Source organism: Elephantulus edwardii, unplaced genomic scaffold (genome assembly GCF_000299155.1).
Source record: "Elephantulus edwardii isolate Elephantulus edwardi_28Jun2011 unplaced genomic scaffold, EleEdw1.0 scaffold00081, whole genome shotgun sequence".
In the NCBI taxonomy this organism is placed as follows: Eukaryota; Metazoa; Chordata; class Mammalia; order Macroscelidea; family Macroscelididae; genus Elephantulus; species Elephantulus edwardii.
Genome location: NW_006399831.1, coordinates 4,743,824 through 4,754,936, shown reverse-complemented (window position 1 = coordinate 4,754,936; position 11,113 = coordinate 4,743,824).

Here is an 11,113-nt window from a genome sequence, read left to right as displayed (position 1 = left end):
CAGGCACACCTTCATCTCCAAAGAGACACCGTTGCTCTTGAGTACTTTAGAGAGGTCCCTAACAGCAGACTTTCCCATCGCAATACGTTTTTTGAGTTCCTGGCTACTGGTGCCAAGAGTATTGACTGTGGAGCCGAGCAAACTGAAGCTGTGAACAATCTCAATCTCTTCTATATATTAAATAATACAGAAAAAAATATTTATATGAAGGAAATGACTCACAGTTATAGACAGCTAGCAAGTCCCAGGCTTATGGCACATAGTTGCAAAGAGTGACACGTCCAAGTCTGGTGTGGTGTCAAAAGTTCATTGTTTAAAATGTCTTTCCTTAGCTATTGGATAACTGTTTATTTTGTGATGAAGGATTTATTATATTATGAAAATAAGATTAGGGTACAAAACTAACCCCACTCTACTGGAGGCACATGAAAGCTCAGTGGAGCTCAATGCTAGCGCTCTCTTTCGAGATACTTTCTTTTTTTGTGACACAACATCCAGTTGCACTGCAACTGTCCATCTACATTGCTTGCCACTTTCTGCAACACAAGCTTGTGTGAGTCATTCCTCTGATGGCTATGAGTCTCTGTGAGACCTTCCAGTGAACCACCGAACCAAAGGTACATAGAGTATTGGAAATCAGAATTGTCCTTCAGATCAAATATTTGGGACACTGTCGACTTTCCCCTTCTTATAACTGGTCTGCTACTAATCTTAACAGAGTGAATTATGAATTCCAGTGAATGTACAAGCAGGGTTGACCAATGGTCTAAGTAATCAAGGTGATGAACCAGAAGCTGGAATAACATTCAAGAAATAGCAAGCCAGCTCTTTGCTGCTCTTTTGTAGCTCTTGGTACAGGGAAGCATTGCTACAGGGAAGCAAGGCTTCCCTGTAGATTTTTATATAGGTGATAACCTGAATGAAACATCCTGTTAACTCATTCACTGCTTGAGAAAAATCACTTTAAGGGGATGTTTATATTACATGGGACTGTATCAAGGAAAAGATACTGTAACAACCACCAAACCAGAAAACCATTGGTAGCCAAGTAGACATACAACCTTAACTATCACAGATCCAGATTTGTTTTAAAATTATCATAATATAGGAATCATCAGCCTGTCTTCTCATCCTTGTGGTCACCAAATATAATACATATATATGGATAGATATATTCTTGACAAATTGGACATGTGTTGCATTAATTTTTTTTTAATGAGAAAAAAAGAAAGATTAAAAAAAAAAACAAAACCAAGAAAAACAAACAAACAAACAAACAAAAACCCACCAAACATGCTTGTAAATGTGAGCAAAGTAATGTGTGAAGAATTACAACCCAATTTGCCATGCTGGCTTTGGTTTTTTTTTTAATTCATGCCACAAAATCCTGTTTTAGTCTAACACTTTAAGTACAGTCAGTGAACATGTCCTGTAGCCTACATTAAATGATGAGTAACACAAAAGGAAAATAATATTTGATTTTATGAATTTATTGCTAATTTTTAAAGGGTAGTATGTGGGCTTAGAAAACATAATACATGGCAGGGACGGAATAAATATAGCTAAGTCCATTTTTTCACTTATTATCTAGACAATGTGTTTATTCTAAAATAAGAGGAAACCAGATATCAATTCTAGGGCATAAATTATTTTTCTTTAGATAAAACATACAAAAAATAGGGTAAAATAGTAATTTTTAATAATTTCCAGAAAACAATATTGGTATTGTGTGAATGATCCATTCCACTATTTAAACAGGACAAGTTATGCCAAGAATAATTCCATTTAATTTTAAGCCTCATACTTGCCTTTTCTACAACTTTTTCTCTACTGTAAATCTTTCTAAAGAGAAAGAAATGATTGTGCTAAATCCTCTACAAAAATCCTTCATTTGTCTTTTCCAATTCAGTTTTCTTTACCTGGAAAAATAATATTGCCCTGCCACTTCAAGATACACAAATAAACACCCACACACACCCATATTGGCACAATATGGCTAAGACTAATTCAACTTGAAAAGTCAGTTCAAACACTCCCTGTTTAAATATTACTTCACTTCGAGTACTAATTCATCCACAGTTCAGACAGTATCTTCTTTGTTTGTGGCATTATGGGAAAACAATGCCACATCATGTATCTATTATTGTATTCATCACATGTCATTGTATTAATAGGTTTTCTCTTTGAGCATTAATCTGCTTGATGGGAAACCTCAATGTCTTACTCATGTCTGTGCTTAGCATATACCTGGTAAATAGTAAAAGTACAATGGATGCTAGTTTAAAAAGTAAATGACGATTAAATGATTGAACTTTGTATTAATCCTAATTGGTTGTTTTTCAAAATTGTTCAATCATTAATGTATTTAACAAATATTGCTTCAATGTTTATTATGTCAAAATCATGGAATAAGGAAAGGTGGAGGACTTGATTTCTTTAGAATGAAGCACAGAACACATAGTGACTTTCATAATTTATCAGCTAATATTTGTTATATATCTCTGACTGTGATTTCCTTTGTAATGTGAGGTGGGAGAAATAGAGAGAGAGAAAAAAAGAGAAGAAACAATGCTGCAATAGGGACATAGGTGGTATATTGTCTTGTCTAAATGATAGTCAATAAAATGAGATTCCTACTAAATTTTAACAGTGCCTAATGGAGGACTTCCTTTGACTTTATCATTGCTATATTAGTTTGCTTTTTTATACATATAGCTTGTGTCTCAAACTATATGTTCTTAAATATATAGAATCTATAGTTTAAATGAACCAGTTCCCAATTCTTTAGGGTCATTTGAATTCTATTCTTGTCCTTTGTGATGTTGGCAGTCTTCCAAGATTGGAACTGCTTGCATGCTTTTTAGGCTGATAGAAAGGATATCTTCCCAAGTCACTGAAATAGTGCATGAAGAAAAAAAAAAAATCAGCATTAGAACTGACCATAGTCAATTGCTGTCAATATGTGATTCTAGTTTGTTCTGTAATCATAAGTAATCATCTGTTAGCATGACCTTGTCACTTGGTATGTAGTAATCTTACAAAATATTCTAAATTTCTTGGGGGAAAAATGGCAGGTGGATGTGAATCAGAGGCTTTACTAAAACCAAGGTATATTAAATGTGTTGCTATACCTTCATTCATAACTGTCACACAGAAATTATATTGGCTTGGGGTGATTAACTTTTCATAAAATCATATTAAGCTTTGGTTGAATATTCCTGGCATTTGCTAACTAATAATTTCAAGTATAAAAATTAGGCTGACTAATCTTTACTTAAGGTAATTTTTCTTATGTTCCTTTAGATTCTGTGCTCTATTTTTTCATTGCAATATGTTCATCTCCTAACACTGTATTTATCAAACTGTATGTCTTCATTTGCCAATTACTCCATCCCCTTTACTTCCTTCCTACTTAAAAATAGAGGGAGCTCTGTGGTGTAGATCATAGGAAGTGCTGCTAACCACAGCAGTGATGCCTCTCTGACAGTTTGTACCCTACAGTAACTCTTCTGGAGAAAGATGGAAAATCGCCCCCAACAGAGTTTACTGCCTCCAAAAACCTGTGAGAGGGTCAGACATGAGTCAATTCCATTTAAAAAGCAATACATTTTTAGGTGAAATTTAAAAATCACTAGCTCAGCTTTCCTTTCATCAAATTTAAGTGATTTTTATAAGTTTTCTTAGAAATCTGTTATTTGGAGAATGGAAGTATTGCTACAGCAACAGTGCCTAGCACCAAGAAACATGGGTGATTCAAATTAAGTGCCTTTGATGCAACTCCTTACCACTAGGCCACCAGAACTCCCTAAATTTTTTTTTCAAAAGTAATTTTGGGGTTCCTCTAGCCAGAGGGTTAAAACCAGCTTGAACAATCATCCTGTAACCCAGGAGGCCACACTGGATGGAAGATTAAACTAGAATGATTAATAATTTAATAATTTTAGTATCAGAAAAGCCTTCAAATTTTCTTCAGCTAACTTTCTCAAATAATTTCCTACCTCTAACTTTAAGAGTCCCATTGTAGGTCAGGAAATGTATATTTTAATTCTGTCATATTTAATTCTATTTCCCACATATTTATTGAGTATTTTTTTAATTTGTGAAATATAGTTCTATAAACTTGGCCTATGTCAATGTTTATGTGTATGTTTGGGTGGGATTCCAAGGAGAAGAGAGCCATCTGATATTTTGACTCTTAGATGCTTTTGTAGAATTCTCTTGCAGAAAATATCATATTTTACCTTGACTTAAATGTGTTAACATGTGTATATTTATAACTCTATATGTTTCTGGGTTCAACAGAATCTTGGAACCAGACAAATACTGCCTTTTTTTTTTTTAGTTTAAGTACTATTCCTTAATTTAAATTTCCTCTTCAGTGATAAAAAAATGTATCTTTATAAGATTGTAAATAGATTAAGGCAAAATATACATTTAAGGGAGACTTGATGAAGCTGTTGGACTATAAAAGACTCTTCTTTAGAGTCAATACTATCCAATAGAAAGCCTTTATAATTAAGGCCAGATCTTTGTCTCCAGTTTAGAGACTGAGTGAAGCAGTTGGACTATGAAAGGCCAGGCCTTTATCTCCATTTTGGGACTGGGTGAAGACCTTGGACTTGAAAAGGCTCTTGTTCAGAGTCAACACCACTTCATGGTGGTGTTGTATTTAAAGCCTTGGCTATGTCTGCATTTTGAAGACTAGGTGAAACACTTGTACTCTCAAAGAAACAAGACGCATAAAATATTGTCCTTGAGCTGCTTCCTGACATCACTCACACATGGAGGAGCTGCTTCCTTATGCTATGTGGATGCAGAGAGCTGCTCTCTGATGCCACACACATGCCAGTGAGCTACTAGTTGAAGCCATGCATTCACTGGCGGCTGCTTGCTGATTCCATTCATGCACCAGGGAGCTGCTTGTGGACACCACACAGGTGCTGGGGAGCTGCTTCCTGATGCTATACATGCGCAGGGGAGCTACTTGCCATCACCAGGTTTGCACCAGGAAGCTGCTTGCTGATGCCATATAGGTGCCAAGTGAGCTACTTGCTGACTCTAGGCATGTGCCAAGGAGCTTCTTGCTGACACCATGCATGTGGCAGGGAGCTGCTGAAACACACATTGGGATCAACACACCAGGGAGCAATACACTGGGGCAAGAAGGAAAGCTGGAATCTGAGTGAGTGTGAGTCTAGACCACCAGTCCCATCATCACTAATCCATGCCCAGAACGCTGCTCCTGATGTACACTGGGGACGAAGCTGGAACTTGAGTGAGGTACTTTGTGTGTGTTTGGGGAAGGTCACAGGTGTTTGGTTGGATCATGTGGGACACTTTAAGCTCAATCAGAAGGGAGAGAGGGATAGCTGGAGATCATTCTTGAGGGGAAATAGAAGGCTTCCTTGTTTTCCAATCAAATCTCTGTGCTCTGCCTTGCATTTTCTCATGTCCAGTCCACCAACTGTCTTTAGCCCAGAGTTCCTTGGGCTACCCTACCTCTGGCATTTGTCTGACAGAGGAGGCTTCTTTCACAGGCTGTTTATCTATTGAACTGTGAGAAGCAAGGCAGGGTAGCTGTCCCACACTCTCTGGAGCAGTGACTTCAGATCAGGAACCTGATATCAACTCAGACATGAAAAACTCTACCACAGCAATGCCACATAAGAAGCAGTCTACCTTACATGCCATGCATGTCCAAAGCAAGATGTCACCCCCCTCCAAAAAATGATGAAGTACTAATGGATTTCATGAAGCCAGAAAGTCTGATGAATCTTCCTGACACAGAATTTAAAAGAACAATGATTGAAGATTTTCAATGGGTAAAAAACAAACTTGAAGAATTATAGGACACAACAAGCCAAAACCAGGAGGAGCTTAAAAAAGCAATCCAAAACAATGCAGATAAAACAAAAGAGGCATTAGAGACTCTGGAAAAACAAGAAACCACAATCCAAAATATGAGGATTAATGTTTCAGATGCTGTTAACATGATGGAAGTCACGTGAACAGGGTTGAAGAGATGGAACACAACCAGTAAAATAGAAGATAGAATTGTCATCAGTGATTTGCTAGAAAAACCAACAGAATCAAAAAGGAAGGAAAAAGAAGAAGAAAACCTAGGAATAATGTATGACACCATCAAGAGAAATAACATACACATCTTTAAAATTGCAGAGCAGGAAGAAGCAAGTAAAGATACAGAAAACTTGTGGAAGAATTACTAGAGGAAAACTTCTAAGATATAATGAAGAATGAGAGAATATACATTCAAGAAGCTGAGCAAACAAGATATAAAATAGACCTCAAAAGCAAAGACCAAGGCATATCATAGTCAAATTTTCCAGAACCGAAGATAAAAAGAGAATTCTGAAAGCAGCAAGGGAGAAACAAAGAGTAACGTAAAAGGCAGACAAGATAAGATTAAGTGCTGATTTCTCAGCAGAAACCATGCAGGCAAGAAGACAGTGGAATTACATGTACTGAGCACTCAAAGAACACAACTGTCAACCAAGAATACTGTCCATCAAATAGGAAGTATAGATCAAAATATTGCCTGAGAAACAGTTTCTAAAGAAGTTTGTAAAAACAAGATGAGATTTGCAGGAACTACTAAGAGACATCCTTCTTACAGAGGTGACACAGAAATAGGATGGACCAAAGTAACTAAAACACCATGAAAAAGAACTCAACAAAATGATAGCAATAAAACCTTGCCTCTCAATAAACCAACTGAATGTAAATGGCTTAAATGCACCATTGAAGAGAAAAAGAGTAGCAAATTTAATACAAAACTAAAATCCATCAGTATGCTGTCTATAAGTGACATACCTTTAAAATGAATATAAAGAAAGACTAAAATTAAAAGGGAGGGGAAAATATACCAAGCAAATGACAACCAGAAAAAAGATAGGAGTAGCGATATTATTTTCTGATAAATTTCAATGCAAAAACCTCACAAAGACCAAGGAAAATCATTACACAATACTTGAAGTGTCAACAGAACAAGAGAACATAACTATAATAAATATCTGTGCACCAAATAAAAGATCTGCAAAATGTATAAATCAAACATTGACAAAACTGAAAAAGGAAATACACAACATGACTATAGTAGTTGGAGACTTCAATACTTGACTCTCAAGAAAAAATAGAACTACCAGAAAGAAACTCAACAAAGATGCTCAAAAATTAAATCACATAAAAACCCATCTTGACCTCATAGATATTTATAGGATAATGCAACCCCCAAAAAGCACAGTACACCTTATTCTCAAATGTGCATGGAACGTTCTCCATAATAGATTACATTTTAGGTCACAAGACAAGCATCAATAAATTAAAAAACATAGAAATAATACAAATCATCTCCACAATGCTACAAAATTATAAATTAATAACAAGAGGATAAAGGAGGGAAAATCATATATTTGGAAGCTGAATAACACCTTACTTGAATATGAGTAGGTACTAGAAGAAATAAAAATGAAATTAAAAAGTTTCTTCAAACAAATGACAATGAAGACATAACTTACCAAAACCTCTGGGAAACAGCCCAAGTAGTAATTAGAGGTTAATTTATAGCAATAAGCAAACACATTAAAAGACTGGAAAAAAATGACCATTGACTCTCTAAGCAACATCTCTAATAAATTTGAAAAGAACAAGAAAACCCAACATCCTCCAAAAAACCTGAAATGATAAAAATTAGGGAGGAAATAAGTGAAATAGAAAACAATTGCAACCATCAACAAAACCAGGTGTTGATTCTTTGAAAAGGTCAATAAAATTGACAAACCATTTGTAAAACTAACAAAAAAAATAGAAGGAAAAGATACAGATAATCTGAATAAGGGATGAAACAGGCAATATCACAACAGAACCAACTAAAATAAAAATGTTAACAATGGAATATTATGAAAATCTATACTCAAACATATATGAAAGTCTAGAGCACATGAACAAATACTTAGAAAATTACAACCTATCTAAACTGACACAACAAAAATTGAACACATTAACAAAACAATTACAAAAGAAGAAATTGAAAAGTTAACAAAATAACTTTCATGCAAAAGAAGCCCTGGACCAGATGGTTTAACAAGTGAATTTTTCCAATCAGAGAATAACTGTCACCAATTCTACATAAACTATTTCATAGAATAGAAGAAGATGGAATTCTCCTAGACTCAATCTATAAAGCAAATATATCTTTGATACCAAAGCCAGGAAAGGACACCGCCAAAATAGAAAACTATAGGCCGATATCTCTCATGAACATAAATGCAAAAATCTTGAATAAAATCTTAGCCAATAGAATCCAATGATACATTAAAAAAAATCACCATGAACAAGTGGGATGCTTAACAGGTATGTGAAAATGGTTCAACATGAAAAACAAAACAAACCAAACAATTAATGTAATCCATCACATTAACAAAGCAAAGAACAAGAACTACATGTTCCTACCAATTGATGCAGAAAATGTCTTGGACAAAATCCAACACCCTTTCCTGATTAAAACTCTCAACAAAATAGGATTAGAAGGGAATTTCCTCAGTATATTAAAAAGTATATACGCAAACCTGAGAGCCACCATTGTTCTCAATGGAGAGAGATTTAAGGCATTCCCCATGAGAAGAAGAACTAGGCAAGGATACCCACTCTTACCTCTTCTCTTCAATATTGTATTTGAGGTCTTAGCAATGGCAATAAGACAAGAGAAGGAAATAAGAGGTATCCAAATTGGCAAATAGAAAGTAAAATTATCTCTCTATGCAGATAATTATGATTGTATACCTAGAAAACCCTAAAGACTCATCAAGAAAACTGCTGGATATAGTTGAACAATTCAGCAAAGTGGCAGAATACAAGCTCAATATATAAAAATATATTGGTTTTCTCTACACTGACCAAGAGACTACAGAGCTGGTGCTAAGAAAAACAATAGCCTTCATAAAAGCTAATAACAAGATTAAATACTTAGGAGTAGATATAACCAGAAGAAGCACACAGAATCTATTCAAAGAAAATTACAAAACATTACTACAAGAAACAAAAAGAGACTTGGAAAAAAGGAAGAATATATCTTGCTCACAGATAGGAAGACTCAATATTGTGAAAATGACAATATTACCAAAGGTAATCTACACATTCGATGCAATCCCAATACAAATACCAATCCCATTCTTCAATGAGATGGAAAAGGCAATCTCCAATTTCATTTGAATGGAAAGAGACCTCAAATAAGCAAAACACTCTTTAAAATTAGAAACAAGGTAGGAAGCATCTCACTCCCTGATTTCAAATCCTACTACACTACTGTGGTGGTCAAGACAGCGTGGTACTGGTACAATGACAGACACATAGATCAACAGAATAGAATTGATAATCCAGAAATCTCCCTATGATCAGCTGATTTTTGACAAGGAGATGAATTCAGTTAAGTGGGGAAATGACAGGCTTTTAAACAAATTGTGTTAGCAAAATTGCAAAATTATCTGCAGAAAACTCAAGTAAGACTCATTACTTACTCCATATACAAAAACTAACTCAAAGGCGATCAAGGACCTGGGACTATAAACTTCGTTAGAGAAAAACTTGTAAGAACACTAGAGGCCCTAATTCACAACATAAACAGTCTTCAAAGCATCCTGAAAAACCTACAACAAGGAGAGGATAAAATAGATTAATGGGACCTTCTATGAATCAAATCCCTATGCACACCCCAAAATTTCTCCAACAGTGTAAAAAGGCAAGCTACAGACTGGGAAAAATATTTGGTACTGACATGTCAGATAAGGGACAAATATTTAGAATTTATAGAATACTCGAGCACCACAACAAGATAAAGGTAAACAACCTAATTGAAAAATGGGCACAGGATATGAACAGATACTTCACCAAAGACATTTAGATGGCCAACAAGCACAGAAAGAAATGTTCAAAATCCCTAGCTTTAAGAGCGATGCAAATCAAAACAACTATGACATATCATCTCACCTCAGTAACAATAGCAAAATCTAACAGCACAGCAAATAACAAATGCTGGTGAGGTTGTGGAGAAACTGAAACCCTTAATCACTGTTGGTGGGAAGGCAGTATGGTGCTTTTCAAAGAGTTGAGAATAGAAATACTATTTGACGCAGTAATTCTACAACTGGAAATATACTCTAAAGAAACCAGAATTGCAACCCAAACAGATATATGCACACCCATGTTTATTGCTATTTGTTCACAATAGCAAAGAGTTGGAAACAATGCAAGTACCTATCAACAAATGAATGGCTAGAGAAATTGTGGTATATTCACATAATGGAATACTATGTTGCATTGAAAAACAAGGAACTCATGAATTATTATACAATATGGGTCACATCATGCTGATTGAAATATCTCAGTTACAAAAAGACAAATATGGCATAATGCCACTGTTATAAAACAGGACTGACATGGGGCCTGGGGGACAACTAAGAAATGAGGGAATAAATAACCTACATGGAATTGAAACAGACAAGGGAGAGAATTGTATAACAGGAATATATGATTAGGTAGTATTGGCAGGAGAAGAGTCCAGAATAAGAGTTGCATAGTAAGGTAGTCTGGGGTAGGGGCAAGGGTCTGTATAACAATGAAACAACCTTTTTTAAATTGATTTTTAATGCAACATATATATTTTTTACAGAATATTATTTCCATTTAATTTTCCCCATGCATTAATTGTTGTACATTTTCCTCCCTGCCCACCCCTCCCCACAGTTCATTTTTTTCTGGAAAAAAAAATTCTCATTATTATTCAATCCCCACCCTAAGTCCACAGTCCACTTTACTACGCATTTCTTTTTTTGTAATCTTGTCATGAAAATAATATCTAAACACCAACTACTCATATGCAAATTCAAGCTAAAGCTGAGGAAAATGAAACCAAATCCAAGGCAACCAAAATTTGACTTTGAGTCTATCCCACCTGAATTTCAGAACCATCTCAGGAACAGGTTTGAGGCTTTGAACACTAATGAGTGAAGGCCAGATGAGTTGTGGGAGGATATCAAGGGTATCATCCAGGAAGAGAGCAAACGGTCATTGCAAAGACAGAAGAGGAAGAAAAGACCAA